This window comes from Loxodonta africana, chromosome 6, assembly GCF_030014295.1.
Source record: "Loxodonta africana isolate mLoxAfr1 chromosome 6, mLoxAfr1.hap2, whole genome shotgun sequence".
Taxonomy (NCBI): domain Eukaryota; kingdom Metazoa; phylum Chordata; class Mammalia; order Proboscidea; family Elephantidae; genus Loxodonta; species Loxodonta africana.
Window position 1 is genome coordinate 50863775 of NC_087347.1, and position 18333 is coordinate 50882107.

Below are 18333 nucleotides of genomic sequence, written 5' to 3' on the forward strand. Positions count from 1 at the left end.
TAATCCCTCTCAAGGCAATGTAGAAGATTCTCCTGACTTAGGGGAAGTATGTGCGTTTATGTGTGTGTGTGTGTGGGGGGGGGAGCATCAATATTGTTATTTCATTACACTCATTACTTCATCATACTGTAATTATACAATTATAATTATGTCATCATACTCATGACCTCCAGGAACACACTGTGGCTGGTTGGGGTCCATCTGCATACCACACTAGAGCAGGATTTCTCATTTTAGGGGAATGGAAATACACTGTGGATTAGGACAGATAGGTTTTGAATTTCAATGATCCTTACTAGCAGTGACTCTTGGAAAGACATTTAGCTTCAGTTTCCCTAGAGTAGAGATTTTCAACTGGAGGCTCTTTTGCCCCCCTCCCCTAGGATATTTGATAAAGTCTGAAGGCATTTTTGATTGTTATAACTGGAGTGGGAGTACCAGAAGTTGCTACCGGCATCTAGCGAGTAAAGGCCAGGGATGCTGTTAAACCTCCTACAGTGCACAGAACAGACTTCGTAAGGAAGAATCACCTGGCCCAAAATGTTAACCCTGCCTTAAAGACAAAGTGGCCAAGCTAAGATACAATAAATTTGGAGAGGGATGGAAGACTGAAAGGTTAGAAGGTAAGATAACCAAAACAATGACGCTCAAATTTCAAAAGCAAATGTATGAACACCCAATCTTGTGATTTTTGCCAGTTCCTAAATAGAATGTTGGGAAGGTGCTATCATAAGTTGAAATGACAATATTGGAAGCTAAGCCATGCTTGGGAGGGGGAAAGGAGCAGAGCTTAAGCTAGTAAGAACATAACTGAACACAGTAGGTACGTCACTGAGTTTTGCCTTCGTGTCATTGACCCATAGAACTTCACTAAGGCCTGAGCACTGAGGTGGCATGAAGAATGTGATATCATTGTGTGCAAGTGCTGTGGGTCACATGAGGGGGTGGACTGTAGCCAAAAAACCTGAGATTATTTTTTTTTTGTAAGAAAATGTAAAAGAATAACTATAATATGACTTACCAAATGCCTTAAAGTAAAAGAGTACTATTTTGTTAGTTCATAATTTATTCTGACAGTCTGTTAAACCATACGCACAGCCTCCTGAATCTGATTTAAATGTTAAGTCTTAATTATGAAACTCTAATTCAAAACAATTTTAAGAAAGCCTGTTGAGAATTAATGCAAATGCAAATGATGAAGTCATTCTAATTAGGGAAATGCACATTAATTTTAATTTTGAAACCAGGTGTTAAGTAAGCCTCCCTGAACTAATATCGACTAGACTAGAAATAAAAATAAAAATGGCCTAAGCTATTAAAAGATTTTATTCTGCTGCCTTGAGTTACCCAGTAATATGTAACAGATACCAATTCTCCTCATAAACAGTTTTGAGATCATGTAAAATATATGGATCGTTAGGGGCCTCCTGAACTTTTAGGTCTGATTTTGTTGGGTTTAGTTAGCTCCTGTCGTGTTTCAACATTCTTCCTTTCTGCATGTTGAATTATCGGAGTCAACTAACTTACTAAATGTGCTGTGAGGGTCACCACACATGCCCTTTTGTTTAAATTAATCAGTCTCTGAAAAAGAATAAAGACAATTCAATTCTCCCACTGAACCAAAAAGAAAAATGGGTATATATATAAAAAAAAATATCAAAGCAAGTGTGAAATGCTTTCCAGTTGGCATGAACAGGGAATGAAGCTAATAATAACCTCTTGAATTTTCTGTCAAGCAGATCGATATATCTCTTTATCCATTACAGTCAATATTGTAACATTGTTGGATCATTCATTCATTATTCATCTACTTTCTATTTATTGAAACTCTATGTGCTCAGCCACTGCACTATGTACTGCAGATAAAGAGAAAACTAGGAACCTGCTCACAGCCTAGTGGGAGAGATTGACATTATAAAGTGCAATGGTACATGCATTCTGGGAGATAGATATTTGTGGGGGAAAATGGAGAAGAGACGTGCCCGGACAGATAATCTGGGGTAAGAAGAATACATATAAACCCTATAAAAAAGGACTTTGAAATTTATCCTGAGAAGTGACAGTTGCTCAGCTAGGGTGATAGCAGTGTGGTGATGGGAAGGGTTGTATTCTGGATATGTTGTAAAGGTAAAGCCAGTGGAGTTTGTAGGATGAAATCAAAAGCGAAGAATTAAGAATGAAAGATTTTGGTGAGAGCAATAAGGTTGGAGTTGCCATTTACTGAGATTGAGAAGATGGAGGAAGGAGCAGGTTTGGATAGGGAATTAAATTTGATTTTGGACATAATAATTGTGACATGACCCTTAGATATCCAAGTGGAGTTTGAAATGCATAGTCTGCATAAATAAGCTTGGAATTAAAGAGAACGGTCTGCACTGGGGATTTACAATTGGGAATCTCAAACATATAGATGGCATTTTAAGTCATGACACGGGGATTAAACCCTAATGAATAAATGTATACAGCAATGAGAGGAGTCCAAGGTGAGCCCTTCAGCAAACTAACGTGTAAAGGCTGAGAAGACGAGGAGAAACCAATAAAGAAGACTGAGAAGGAGGGACCATGGGAGTAAGCAAAGAATCTCAAGAGGGAGTGCTAACCAGGACACTAAGTGCAGGCAATGCGTTGAGGAGGGAGTGATGGACTGTGTCAAAGGCTTAGTAAAATGAAGTCTGAGAATTACGCCCTGAATCTGGCCATACAGATGTCACTCTAACCTTGATAAGAATATCTTTGATTGGAGGGTTGGGACAAAAGGTGAGTAAATGGAGAAAGCAGATATTATCTATTTTTTGAAGATGTTTTTCTGAAAGAGGAAGAGATAAATGGGGCAATACCAGGAAGTAGCTAGAGAAAGATGTGGGGTTGAGCTTTGTTCTTTTTTTTTTTTTTTTTCAAAGAATGGGGACACTCCCCTATGTTTGCAAGCTAATGGAAGTACTGCAGTAGAGAAAGAAAAAAAAAAAATGGTGGAGAAGCAGGAGGAGGCACTTTCTAGAGAGAAGTCCTTGAGAAAATGGGGTCCATTGTACAGATGGAGAGGGTGGTCTTAGGAGCATAAATAGTTCACCTGCTGGGATATGAGCAAAGGCAGAGGTCATAGGCGTGCGTGCAGCGTGACTGTACGTTAGGTGGTGGAAACATGTTTTAGCTTATGTAAGTTCAAGCATAGCCAGCAGAATCCTTCTCTTCCACTTGGTTAATTGTGTACTTTTCATGAATGTCTAGAATGTTCTCAATCCTGGCTGCAATTTAGAATCACATGGGGAGTTTTTTAAAACTACTGGTGCCTAAGGTCTACCCCCAGTGTTAATTGGTCTGGATATTGATGTTGACACAGTGGCTGCAGCAATGGTCTTAAATATAGCAATGATTGTAAGGGTGGTGCAGGGCTAGGCAACATTTTGTTCTGTTAGCCATAAGGTTGCTATGAGTTGGAGCTGACTCAGTGGCACCTAACAACAACAATATATTTCTAGCTCTGTCTATCGCTGTCTCCATGTTTATATTTGTATCTATCTCCAGGACATTGGGAGCCAGTGGGCTAGATGGTAGAATATTTTTTTTTTTAATAATTTTTATTGTGCTTTAAGTGAAAGTTTACAAATCAAGTCAGTCTCTCACACAAAAACCCATATACACCTTGCTACACACTCCCAGTTACTCTCCCCCTAATGAGACAACCTGCTCTCTCCCTCCACTCTCTCTTTTCGTGTCCTTTTCACCAGCTTCTAACCCCCTCCACCCTCTCATCACCCCTCCAGGCAGGAGATGCCAACATAGTCTCAAGTGTCCACCTGATCCAAGAAGCTCACTCCTCACCAGCATCCCTCTCCAACCCATTGTCCAGTCCAATCCATGTCTGAAGAGTTGGCTTTGGGAATGGTTCCTGTCCTGGGCCAACAGAAGGTCTGGGGGCCATGACCACCGGGGTCCTTCCAGTCACAGTCAGACCATTAAGTCTGGTCTTATGAGAATTTGGGGTCTGCATCCCACTGCTCTCCTGCTCCCTCAGGGGTTCTCTGTTGTGTTTCCTGTCAGAGCAGTCATTGGTTGTAGCTGGGCGCCATCTAGTTCTTCTGGACTCAGGCTGATGTAGTCTCTGGTTTATGTGGTCCTTTCTGTTTCTTGGGCTCATAATTACCGTGTGTCTTTGGTGTTCTTCATTCTTCTTTGTTCCAGGTTGAGATCAATTGATGCATCTTAGTTGTCCGCTTCTTAGTGTTTAAGACCCCAGATGCCACTCTCCAAAGTGGGATGAAGAATGGCTTCTTAATAGATTTTATTATGCCAATTGACTTAGATGTTCCCAAGCCCCCCGCCCCTGCTACACTGGACTTCTAAGCGTTCAGTTTATTCAGGAGACTTCTTTGCCTTTGCTTCAGTCCAGTTGTGCTGACCTCCCCTGTATTGTGTGTTGTCTTTCCCTTAACTTAAAATAGTTCTTATGTACTTTCTAATTAGTGCAAGCCCCTCTCCCTCCCCCACTCGTAACCATCAAAGAATATTTTCTTCTTTGTTTAAACTATTTCTCAAGTTCTTATAATAGTGGTCTTATACAATATTTGTCCTTTTGCAACTGACTAATTTCACTTAGCATAATACCTTCCAGATGCCTCCATGTTATGAAAGGTTTCATGGATTCATCATTGTTCTTTATCAATGTGTAGTATTCCATTGTGTGAATATATCATAATTTATTTATCCCTTCATCCATTGATGGGCACATTGGTTGCTTCCATCTTTTTGCTACTGTAAACGTGCTGCAATGAACATGGGCATGCATATGTCTGTTCCTGTAAAGGCTCTTATTTCTCTAGGATATATTCCAAGGAGTGGGATTGCAGGATTATATGGTAGTTCTATTTCTAGCTTTTTAAGGAAGCACGAAATTGATTTCAAAAGTGGTTGTACCATTTTACGATCCCACCAGCAGTGTGTAAGTGTTCCAGTCTGTCCATAACCTATCCAACTTTTATTATTTTGTGTTTTTTGTATCAATGCCAGCCTTGTTGGAGTGAGATGGAATCTCATTGTAGTTTTGATTTGCATTGATCTTATGGCCAATGACTGTGGGCATTTCCTCATGTATCTGTTCACTGCCTGAATGTCTTCTTTAGTGAAGTGACTGTTTATATCTTTTGCCCATTTTTTAATTGGGTTATTTGTCTTTTAATTGGGTTATTTGCAGCATCATGTAGATTTTAAAGATCAGGTACTGATTGGAAATGTCATAGCTAAAAACTTTTTCCCAGTCTTACTCTTTTGGTGAAGTCTTTGGATGAGCATAGGTGTTTGATTTTTAGGAGCTCCTACTTATCTAGTTTCTCTTCTGCATTGTTAGTAATGTTTTGTATACTGTTTATGCCACGAATTAGGGCTCCTAGCGTTGTCCCTATTTTTTCTTCCATGATCTTTATCGTTTTAGATTTTATATTTAGGTCTTTGATCCATTTTGAATTAGTTTCTGTGCATAGTGTGAGTTATGGGTCTTGTTCCATTTTTTTCCAGATGGATATCCAGTTATGCCAGCACCATTTGTTAAAAAGACTTTCTTTTTCCCATTGAACTGACTTTGGGCCTTTGTCAAATATCAGCTGCTCATATGTGGGTGGATTTATGTCTGAATTCTCAATACTGTGCCATTAATCTATGAATCTGTTGTTGTACCAGTGCCAGGCTGTTTTGTCTACTGTGGCGGCATATAGTTTCTAAAATCAGGTAGAGTGAGGCCTCCCACTTTGTTCTTCTTTTGCCGTAACGCGTTATTTATCCGGGGCCTCTTTCCCCTCCATATGAAGTTGGTGAGTTGTTTCTCCATCTTACTAAAAAATGTCGTTGGAATTTGGATCAGAATTGCATTGTATCTCTAGATGGCTTTTGGTAGAATAGACATTTTTACAATCTTAAGTCTTCCCATCCATGAGCAAGGTATGTTTTTCCACTTACGTAGGTATCTTTTGGTTTCTTGCAGTAGTGTCTTGTAGCTTTCTTTGTATAAGTCTTTTACATCTCTGGTAAGATTTATTCCTAAGTGTTTTATCTTCTTGGGGCTACTGTAAATAGTATTGATTTGGTGATATCTACTTTGATGTTCTTTTTGTTGGTGTAGAGGAGTCCAACTGATTTTTGTATGTTTACCCTGTATGCTGATACTCTGCTGAACTCTTCTATTAGTTTCAGTAGTTTTCTTGAGGATTCCTTAGAGTTTTCCAATCTGGATGCCCTTTATTTCTTTATCTAGCCTAATTGCTCTGGCTAGGACTTCCAGGAAAATGTTGAATAAGAGTGGTGATAAAGGCCATCCTTGTCTGTTTTCCGATCTCAATGGGAATGTTTTCAGGCTATCTCCATTCAGGGTGATGTTGGCTGTTGGCTTTGTATAAGTGCCCTTATTATGTTGAGGAATTTGCCTTCTCTTCCTTTTTTGCTGAGAGTTTTTATCATGAATGGGTGTTGAACTTTGTCGAATGCCTTTTCTGCATCGATTGATAAAATCATGTGATTCTTGTCCTTTGTTTTATTTATGTGGTGGATTACATTAATTGTTTTTCTAATGTTAAACCATCCCTGCATACCTGGTATGAATCCCACTTGGTCATGATGAATTATTTTTTTGATAAGTTGTTGAATTCTATTGGCTAGAATTTTGTTGAGGATATTTGCATCTACATTCATGAGGGAAATAGGTCTATAATTTTCTTTTCTTGTGGTGTCTTTACCTGGTTTTGGCATTAGGGATATGCTGGCTTCATAGAATGAGTTTGTGAGTATTCTGTCCTTTTCTATGCTCTGAAATATGTTCAGTAGTAGTGGTGTTAACTCTTCTCTGAAAGTTTGGTAGAACTGTGTAGTGAAGCCTTCCAGACCAGGGCTTTTTTTGTTGGGAGTTTTTTCGATTACCTTTTCAATCTCTTCTTTTGTTATGGGTCTTTTTAGTTGTTCTCCCTCTGTTTGTGTTAGTTTAGATAGATAGTGTGTTTCCAGGAATTCACCCATTTCTTCTAGGTTTTCAAATTTGTTAGAGTATAATTTTTCATAATAATCTAATAGGATTCTTTTAATTTCAGTTGGGTCTGATGCAATATCACCTATATCATTTCTTATTCAGGTTATGTGCTTCCTCTCCTGTTTTTCTTTTGTTAGTTTGGCCAGCAGTTTATCGATTTTGTTATTTTTTTTTGAAGAACCAGATTGCCCTAATTTTTATTATTTGCCTCCTTCTGGTGCCTGAAGGTTTCTTTTGTGCTCTCTTTCTATTTGTTCAAGTTGTAGGGATAATTGTTTGATTTTGGCCCTTTCTTCTTTTTGGATGTGTCCATTCATTGACATAAATTGACCTCTGAGCACTGCATTTGCTGTGTCCCAAAGATTCTGATAGGAAGTGTTTCATTCTCATTGGATTCTATGAATTTCTTTATTCCATCCTTAATTTCTTTTTTGTTTTATAGCCCAGTCTTTTTTGAGCAAGGTATTGTTCAGTTTCCAAGTGTTTGATTTATTTTCCCTGCTTTTTCTATTATTGATTTCTACTTTTATGGCCTTACGGTCATATTTTGGATTCTGCTAAGGCTTGCTTTATGACCTAATATGTGGTCTATTCTAAAGAATGTTCCATGTGTGTTGGAAAACAAAGTATACTTGACTGCTGTTGCGTGGAGTGTTCTGTATATGTCTATAACGTCAAGTTGGTTGATTGTGGCATTTAGATCTTCTGTGTCTTTATCAAGCTTCTTTCCTTCACTGAAAGTGCTGTGTTGGAGTCTCCTAGTATAATTTTGGAGCTGTCTATCTCATTTTTCAATGCTGTTAGAGTTTGTTTTACATATCTTGCAGCCTTGTCAGTTGGGTGCATAAATATCTAATATGGTTATATCCTCCTGGTATATTGTCCCTTTAATCATTATATAGTGTCCTTCCTTATCCTTTGTGGTGGATTTAACTTTAAAGTCTATTTTATCAGAAATTAATGTCGCAACTCCAGCTCTTTTTGATTCTTGTTTGCTTGATATATTTTTTTCCATCCTTTGAGTTTTAGTTTGTTTGTGTCTCTAAGTCAAAGGTGTGTCTCTTGTTGGCAACATACAGATGGATCATGTTTTTTAATCCATTGTGCCCTCTCTGTCTCTTTATTGGTGCATTTAGTCCATTTACATTCAGGGTAATTATGTATAGGTATGAGTTTAGTGCTGTCATTTTGATGTCTTTTTTCGTGCGTTGTTGACAGTTTCTTTTTCCCACTTAATTTTTTTGTGCTGAGTAGTTTATCTTTATATATTGTCTTTTCGTCTTATTTGTTGTTGTTGATTTTGTTTCTGCTGAGTCTCTATTTTTTCTTGTGTTTTGTTTTGATGAATAGGATAGTTAATCTCCTTTGTGGTTACCTTAATATTTACCCCTGTTTTTCTGAGTTTAAACCTAACTTTTATTTTTTCGTATCCTCCATTTGAAAGATCTATGACTACATTTCTTGGTCCCTCTTTCTTGTTTTAATGTTGTCTTCTTTTACGTAATAACATCGCTGTTTCCCTGTTTTGAGTGTTTTTTTTCTTGATTTGTTTTTGTGATTTCCCTGACTGTGTTGACCTCTGATTGCTCTGTCCAGTGTTCTAGTCTTGGGTTGATACCTGATATTGATTTTCTAACCAAAGAACTCCTTTTAGTATTTCTTGTAGTTTTGGTTTGGTTTTTACAAATTCTTTAAAAAATTTGTTTATTTGGAAATGTCCTAATTTCACCTTCATAGTTGAGAGACAGTTTTGCTGGTTATATGATTCTTGGCTGGCAATTTTTTTCCTTCAATGCTTTATAGAAATCATCCCATTGCCTTCTTGCCTACATGGTTTCTGCCAAGTAGTTGAGCTTATTCTTGTTGACTCTCCTTTGTAGGTGACTTTTCATTTATCACCAGCTGCTCTTAAAATTCTCTCTTTATCTTTTGTTTTGGCAAGTTTGATTATAATATGTCTTGGTGACTTTCTTTTAAAATCTACCTTATGTGAAGTTCGATGAGCATCTTGGATAGATATCTTCTCATCTTTCACTATATCAGGGAAGTTTTCTGCCAACAAATCTTCAACAATTCTCTCTGAGTTTTCTGTTATCCCTCCCTGTTCTGGTATTCCAACCACTTGTAGGTTTTTTCTGTTGATAGAGTCTCACATGATTCTTAAGATTTCTTCATTTTTAAAAATTCTTTTATCTGATTTTTCTTCAAGTATGTTAGTGTCAAGTGCTTTATCTTCAAGTTCAGAAATTCTGCCTTCCACTTGCTCAATTCTGCTCCTCTGCCTTTCTACTGAGTTGTCTAATTGTGTAATTTTATTGTTAATCTTCTGAATTTCTGATTGGTGTCTCTCTATGGATTCTTGCAACTTATTAAATTTTTCATTATGTTCTTGAAGAACCTTTTTAATTTCTTCAGTTGTTTTGTCTGTGTGTTCCTTGGCTTGTTCTGAATATTGCCTGATCTTCCTCACGTCTTGAAGAGTTCTGTATATTAATCTTTTGAATTCTGCATCCGGTAATTCCAAGAAGGCACCTTCATCCAGAAGATCCTTTGATTCTGTTTTGAGAGCTCATTGAAGCAATCATGTTCTGTTTCTTTATGTGGTTTGATATTGACTGTTGTCTCTGAGCCATTTATAAGTTATTGTATTAGTTTATTTTATGTTTGCTTACTGTATCCTAGTTTCTCACTTTGTTTTATTTTGATATGCCCAGATGGGTTGCTTGAGTGAGCTAGCTTGATTATTTTTGCCTTTGGAGCTCTGACGTCCTGTCGCCAGATGGGTAGAGCTGCTATCAGGTATATCAGTCTAGGAGTCCATTCACTTCTCTTGTATAAATTCAGCTCAGGTGTCCAGGTAGCTGATCAAGTGTGTGGTACAGGCTCTGTCCTACAGTCTTAGAGGGGCAGGGGTGGTTGTTGTAGGTAGTGGTATGTGGTTGCAGGAGGGGGTCACACTCTGAACAAGGCAGGTGGCTGAGAATCGTCCCCCAAGTGACTGAGGAAAGCGTGTTCCTCTTCCCTAGAGTGTACAGGTGTGTGGGTTCTGCAGCTGGACCATGGGCACCCAATGCTATTGGTTGTAAGGACTGGGAGGTACCAGTTATCGTTGGACTCCTGTCTTGGGTGGTTGGGTGACCTGAGTGGAGCCACCAGTCCTTAGGCCCCTGATGTGGGTAGGTGATGACTCTGTTTAATAGGCAAAGTGGTATCAATCATCAAACACCCACCTCTCCACCACACAGCTGAAATGGTTGCAGTCTGCCAACAAGGGCCTATTCTCATGAAATAGGCCCACACAGGTCCATGTAGTGGGGAAAGGTATCCAAAGTCCACAGACCATTTGTGGACCTGGCAAATTATCTTTTCCCATAATTGTGAATTTATTCCTTCTCGAAGGCTGGGAGGTTAGTGGACCTGGCAAATTATCTTTTCCCGTAATTGTGAATTTATTCCTTCTCTAAGGCTGGGAGAATGGCTCCAGGCACTCAACAGGACCTATCTCAGGCCCGAGGAAATCAATAGCCTCTGAAGCAGGCTTGGGGCAGGGAACAAGGTTAAATATATGCAAGTACTTAGCTTTTGCTGAGAGCCCGTTCTTCTCCGGTTCCAAAGATGTGAGTAGGCTGTGTGCGTGGCTGCTTCTCCCTTAGGAAACTGTGGCCAAATTCTACCACCAGCTTGCTGCAGCTGCTCCCAGGAATGGAGCCTGAGGGATCATGGCGATTCAGGTCCAGCAATTCCTCTCTGCTTCTGAATTGTCTCTCCTTCCCCCTACTGCTCAGTCCATTTTCTAACTTTGCCTTTGATGTTCAGAGCTCCTATTTTGTCATAAATATAATCATTTCACTTGTTTTTCTGGCCTTTGTTGTAAGAGGGATCACTGGAAGCGTCTGACTATTCTGCCATCTTGGCCTCTCCTCAAATTTACTTATTTTTAATAATTTTATTAATTTTGTTGTTGAGAATATGGACAGCAGAAAATATACCAATTCAACAGTTTCTACATGTACCATTTAGTGATACTGAACACATTGTTCAAGTTGTGTAACCATTCTCAGCCTCTGTTTCTGAGTTGTTCCTCCCTCATTATCATAAATTTCCTGTCCCCTAAGGTTCTTATCTAATCTTTCCAGTTGCTATTGTCAGTTTGATCCCATGTAGAGAGTTGTTAAAAGAGCATAATGCTCAAGGTAGACACTTTTTACTAGTTAAACTAAACCATTGTTTGGTTTTATGAAGACTTCAGGGAATAATTTTGGTTTAAGGTTTAAAAATTATATCAGGGCAATAATTTCAGGGGCTTATCCAATGTTTGCAACTCCAGAAAGTCTGAAGTCCATGAGAATTTGAAATTCTGTTCTACATTTTCCCTCTTTTGATTAGGATTCTTCTATGAAATCTTTGATCAAAGTGTTCAGTAATGGTAGCCAGGCACTGTCCAGTTTTGGTCTCATGGCAAAGGAGGCAATTGTTTATGGAGGCAATTAGCCACACATTCCATATTCTCCTCCTATTCCTGATTCTCCTTCTTGTGTTTTCCTGGTGAATAGAGACCAGTTGTTGTGCCTTGAATGGCTGCATGCAAGCTCTTAAGACCCCTCAGGCACTACATATTGAACTAGGAGGCAGAACAGAAGCACTAAACATGCTATTAGGCCAATTAACTGGGATGTCCCATGAAACCATGACCCTAAACCTTCAAACCAAGAAACCAAATCCCATGAGAATTTTGGTTGTATATAAGCAGGCTCAACAGCTAGTCTTGTTTTTTTTTTTTTTGTCCTTGTTATAAATATATTTATCACACAACTTTTGCCAATTCAACTTTTTACAGGTGTACAACTTACTGACAGCAATTACAATAACTGGCTGTGCAAACTCTACCCTTAGTCAACACGATATTTCCATCACTGTGAACCTCTGCTTCCCCCTCCCTCCCACTCCTGGCAGCCACTAACAAACTTTGTTCTCTATATACTTGTCTGTTCTTGTCTTTTTATATAAGTGAGGTCATATAACATTTGGCCTTTTGTGATTGGCTTATTTCACTGAGCATAATGTTTTCCAGCTCCATTCCCATTGTAGCGCTTATCAAGACTTCATTTCTCCTACTGGTTGAGTAGTATTCCATTGTATGTATGTAGCACATTTTGTTTATCCATTCATCTCTTGAGGGGCATTTAAGTTGTTTCCACCCTTGGCTAGTGTGAATAGTGTTGTAATGAACATTAGTGTACTAATCCCTATTTGAGTGTCTGCTTTCAAGTCTTTTGGGTATAGACCTAAAATTGGAATTACTAGTTCATATGGTATTCTATTTTTAGTTTTTTGAGGAATTACCACACTGTTTTCTACAACAGCTGTACCACTCTGCACCCCCATCAGCAGTAGGTCAGGGTTCCAATTTCCCCACATCCTTGCCAATGTTGGTTATTATTATTATTATTTTTTTAATCTTAGCCATCCTGATGGGAGTAAAATGGCATTTCATTGTGGTTTTGATTTGGATTTCTCTGATGGCTAATGATGTTAAGCATCTTTTCATGTGTTTGTTGGCCATTTGAATGTCCTCTTTGGTAAATGAACAAATCTGTTTTGGAAGAAGTACAACCAGAGTGTTCCTTAGAAGCAAGGATGGCAAGACTGTGTCTTATATCCTTTGGACATGTTGTCAGGAAGAATCAGCCCCTGGAGAAGGACATCATGCTTGGTAAAGTATGGGGTCAGTGGAAAAGAGGAAGACCCTCAGTGAGATGGATTGACACAGTGGCTGCAACTATGGGCTCAAGCATAACAGTGATTGTAAGGATGGCACAGGACCAGGTAGTGTTTTTTTCTATTGTGCATAGGGTCTCTGTGAGTTGGAACCAACTCGATGGCACCTAACAACAACAACTTTGGCGAAGTGTCTGTTCAAGTCCTTTGCCCATTTTACGATTGGATTATTTGTCTTTTTGTTGTTAAATTGTTGGGGTTTTATATATATTTTGATTAATAGATTCTTGTTGGATATATGGTTGCTGAAGATACCCTCCCAGTTGATAGCTTGTCTTTTCACTTTTTTGGTAAAGTCTTTTGATGAAGAAAGTTTTTAATTTTTATGAGGTCCCATTTATTTATTTTGACTTTTGCTGTTTGTGCTTTTGTTATTATTTTAGGTGATCTGTATTGTTAAAAGCTAGGCCTTACTGTGTTGCCCCTACTTTTTCTTCTAAGAATTTTATTATTTTAGTTTGCACATTTAGATCCTTAGTCTGTTTTGAATTTGTTTTTGTGTATGGTGTGAGGCGTGGATCCTGTTTAACTTTTCTGCTTGTGGAAATCCAATTTTCCCACCACTGTTTATTGAAGAGACTCTTCTTTCCCCCATTGAATGGACTTAGCACCTTTGTCAAAAGTTTGACCATAGATGTGTAACTAGCAAATTAAAATGCATCCGTGGGATGGGATCACATGTGAACGTTTAATTCAGTTATAGAAAATAAAGAACACCACATTATTTTACCCTTCTGTGTAAAGTAATTTTTTTCAAGTTATAAATATGTTATTTATTTTATTGAACAAGAATGATTCTCGAAGTTCATTTAAATATTTAGCACATATTTTTTGTGTGATTAAACATAATTTTTGTGATAAACTAAAGAACAAATCATCACCTGTCTTCATATGCTGAAACACGATTTAACATGCCTTTTCCTTGAAAGTAAAAAAAAAAAAAAATTGTATAGAGAGATTCGACTTCTCAGAAAAGTAGTAAAAATTCTGTTGCCATCAAGTTGACTCTGACTCATTGTAACCCCGTGTGCATCAGTGTAGAAGTGTGCATCACAGGGCTTTCAATGGATGATTTTTCAGAAGTTGGCAGGTCTTTCTTCCAAGGTGCCTCTAGATGGACTCGAAGCCCCAGCCTTTCAGTTAGCAGCCATTATGTTAACTGTTTACATCATCCAGGGCTTTCAGCAAACTGGTATGATTATAGAAATATCTACCAACAAGTACCTAGAATCATTTTTCACCCATTATGCTTTTGGCAACATTCTGGAAATGATTATCCTGACAGAGCTCATAAAGCAATTAAAAAAAAAAAAACTGTCGCTATTTGTATCCACATATTTATGTGAGTCTCAGTTCTCAAAATATTATGACACTCATACCCGAAAGAGAAATTGACTGAGTGTCAAATCTAACATGTGTAGCAATAGCAGTCTTTCATTCACATGGATTTTCTCAAATTGTTAGTAGTCAATTTTACCAGTGATATCACTAATGTAATACTTGCTCACCCATTTTCATGAAGGAAGTAGGAAAATTTTGTTGTATTATTTGATGGCAAGAAATGTTAAACTTGTATATAGTATAATAGAAATTTGGTTTTTATGTAGAGGATGACAAATTTTACACACAATTTAAGGATAAAAAGGAGATTCCAAATTAATTTCCAATATGCGTAGTGTTAAATTAACCCCATTGCCTTTGTAGTAGTATGCACTTCAGCCTCAACTGTCAGTGGTATTTTGGCAGGATAGTTTGAAAAAAACACTGATGTGGGTAAATGGAGTTTAGGAGAATAAGCAAGAAACAGAGTTGTTTTTAGAACTGTTGACAGTCATATAGACTATGCTGTAAAATATGGTGTTACTAGCCACATGTGGCTATTTAAATTAATTAAAATAAAAAAATAGTTACATGGTTACTACAGCCCCATTTCATGTATTCAATAACTACATGTGGTGAGTAGCAACTGGATTGAACAGCACAAATACAGGACATTTCCATTATCATAGAAAGTTCTAATGGGCAGCACTGGTTAGAGAGGGTAAAAAAGTGGTAGCAGGAAAAAAATTAATACTTTATTAATGTAGTAGAGTCTTGGTTCAAAAAATGATGCAAACATTTCTGTATCATAAACATTTTTTATACTATTCTAATCAAGGCCACAATAGATGGACTCTGTTAGAATGAAAGAATAATGTGAAACAGAACCTCAAATTCCTTAAAAAAAAAAAAAAAAAAAAAAGACCCACTGGGCTGGTTGAGACTGGAGAACTTCCCAAGACTATTACCTTGAGATATTGTTCAAACTTTGAACTGAAACTGAAAAACCTGAGGTCAGCTTGTAGCTAAATACTAAATAACAAATTGGCTCAAAAAATAATGAATATCACCATAAGTATTGTGCATCTTTAAAAAATCACCTATGTGAGACCAAATGGTCAACTATTACTTTAAAACAAAAACGAGAATGCAAGGGGGCAAGGAAACTAGATTAATGGAAACAGAACAACCAGAAAGGAAATAATGAAAATGTTCATGCATTATGAAGAATGTAACCAATGCCATTGAACAGTTTGTGTAGAAGTTGTTGAATGGAAACCTAAACTGCTGTGTAAACCTTCACCAAAAAACAATCAAATATTATTAAAACAAAACAAAAACAAACAAAAAACACTTTTTATAACCCAGCACCTTTAGCATTAAAAAAATTTTTTTTTGAATGATTATAGTCTAAGGAAGGAGATGAGAAAGGAATTTACAAAAAAGTTGTAGTTTAGACTGAAGAAAGTCTTTTATTATAACGATAGAATGTCAGTGTTAGAAATGGCCTTTCACTTACAAAATCAATGTAATCTACTACATAAATAAAAGAATCACATGATCATTTCAATCAATGTGGAAAAGGCATTCAATGAAGTCCAATTACCCATTACTGACAAAAACTCTCAATAAAATAGGTATAGAAGGGAAATTCCTCAACATAATAAAAGATATCTATGCAAAGCCAACAGCCAACATCATTCTTAATGGAGAGAGGCTGGAAACATTCCCTTAAGAACAGAAAGAATACAAGGATGCCCTTTAACACCACTCCTATTTAACATTGTGTTGGATGTCCTAGCTAGAGCAACAAGGTAAGAAAAATAAAATAAAATAAAGGGCACCCAAATTGGTAAAGAAGAAGTAAAACTGTCCCTATTTGTGATGATACGATACTATACATAGAAAACCCAAAAGACTTCACAAGAAAACTACTGGAACTAGAAAGATTCAGCAGAGTAGCAGGATACAAAATAAACATACAATAATCAGCTGGATTCCTTTACACTTATAAAGAGAAACATGAAAAGGAAATCAGGAAAACAACACCATTTGTTATAGCCCCTTAAAAAAAAAATACTTAGGAATAAATCTAACTAGGGATGTAAAAGACCTGTACAAAGAAAACTACAAAACACTACTGCAAGAAACCAAAAGTCACCTACATAAATGGAAAAACATACCATGATCATGGATACGATAAACTTAACATTGTGAAAATGTCAATTCTACCCAAAGCAATCTACAAATACAATGGCAATCCTTATCCAAATACCAACAGCATTCTTTAAAGAGATGGAAAATTAATCATTAACTTTATATGGAAAGGGAAGGGGCCTCAACTAAGTAAAGCACTGTTGAAGAAGAAAAGTAGAGTAGGAGGACTTGTACTACCTGACCTCAGAAGCAGCTACAGTAATCAAAACAGCCTGGTACTGGTACGATGACAGACACATTGACCAATGGAACAGAATTGAGAACCCAGATGTACATCCATCCACCTATGGTCACTTGATCTTTGACAAAGGCCCAAAGTCCATCAAATGGGAAAAAGACAGACTTTAACAAACGGTGCTGGCAAAACTGTATGTCCACCTGCAAAAAAAATAAAACAGGACACATAACTCACACCATACCAAAAACTAACTCAAAATGGATCAAAGACCTAATTATAAAGCCCAAAACTATGAAGTTCACAGAAGAAAAAATAGAATCAACACCAGAGGCCCTAATACACAACATTAACAGGATACAAACCATAACTAGCAATATATAAACACCAGAAGATAATCTAGGTAACTGGGATATTCTAAAAATTAAACACTTATGCTCATCAAAAGGCTTCACCAAAAGAGTGAAAACAGAACTTGCAGACTGGGAAAAAATTTTTGGCTATGACAAATTCCGCAAAGGTCTAATCTCTAAAACCTAAAGGAAATCCAACACGTCTATAACGAAAAGACAAACGATCCAATTAAAAAATGGACAAGACACTTCACCAAGGAAGACATTCAAGCGGCTAACAAACACATGAGGAAATACTTGCAATCACTAGCCATTAGAGAAATGCAGATCAAAACTACAATGAGGTACCATCTCACTCCAGCATTACTGGAGTGACTCAAAAAAACAGAAAATAACAAACGTTGGAGAGGTTAAGGGGAGATTGGAACTCCTATGCGCTGCTGGTGGAAATGCAAAATGGTAAAACCATTTTGGAAAATGATGACACTTACTTAAAAATCTAGAAACAGAAATACCATATGATCCAGTAATCCCACTCCTAGGAATATATCCTAGAGAAATAAGAGTGGCCACACGAATAGACATATACACACCCATGTTCATTGCAGCATTGTTCACAATATCAACAAGATGGAAACAACCTAAGTGCCCATCAATAGATGAGTGGATAAATAAACTATGATACATACACACATTGGAATACTACGATAAAGAACAGTGATGAACCTGCCAAGCATCTCACAACATGGAGGAATCTGGAGAGCATTATGCTGAGTGAAATAAGCCAATCACAAAAGGACAAATATTGTATGAGACCCCTACTATAATAACTCATGAAAAGGTTTACTTGCAAAGAGAAACAGTCGTTGATTTGTATGAGGGAGGGTAGGGTGTGGAGGGAAAAACACTAAACAGACAACAGATAAGTGGTAACTTTGGCAAAGAGTAAGACAGTACATAATACTGGGTAAACCAGCACAGCTTGTCCAAGGCAAGGTCATGGCAGCTCCATGTTTTTGTTGCTGTTAAGTGCCATAGAGTCGGGTCTGATTCATAGCGACCCTACGTACTACAGAACAAAACACTGCCTGGTCCTGTGCCATTCTCACAATTGTTGCTATGCTTGAGCCCATATTTGCAGCCACTGCGTCAATTCATCTTGTTGAGGGTTTTCCTCTTTTTCGCCGACCATCTAGTTTATGAAGCATGATGTCTTTCTCCAGGAACTGATCCCTCCTAACAACCTGTCCAAAGTATGTGAGAGGTAGTCTCACCATCCTTACTTCCAAGGAGCATTCTGGCACCCTTACTTCCAAGGAGCATCCTTCTTCCAAGGAGCATTCTGGCATCCTTACTTCCAAGGAGCATCCTTCTTCCAAGACAGATTTGTTCGTTCTTTTGGCAGTCCATGGTATATTCACTATTCTTCTCAAACACCATGCTGTTTCCATGGGCGTTGATTGTGGATCCAAGTAAAATGA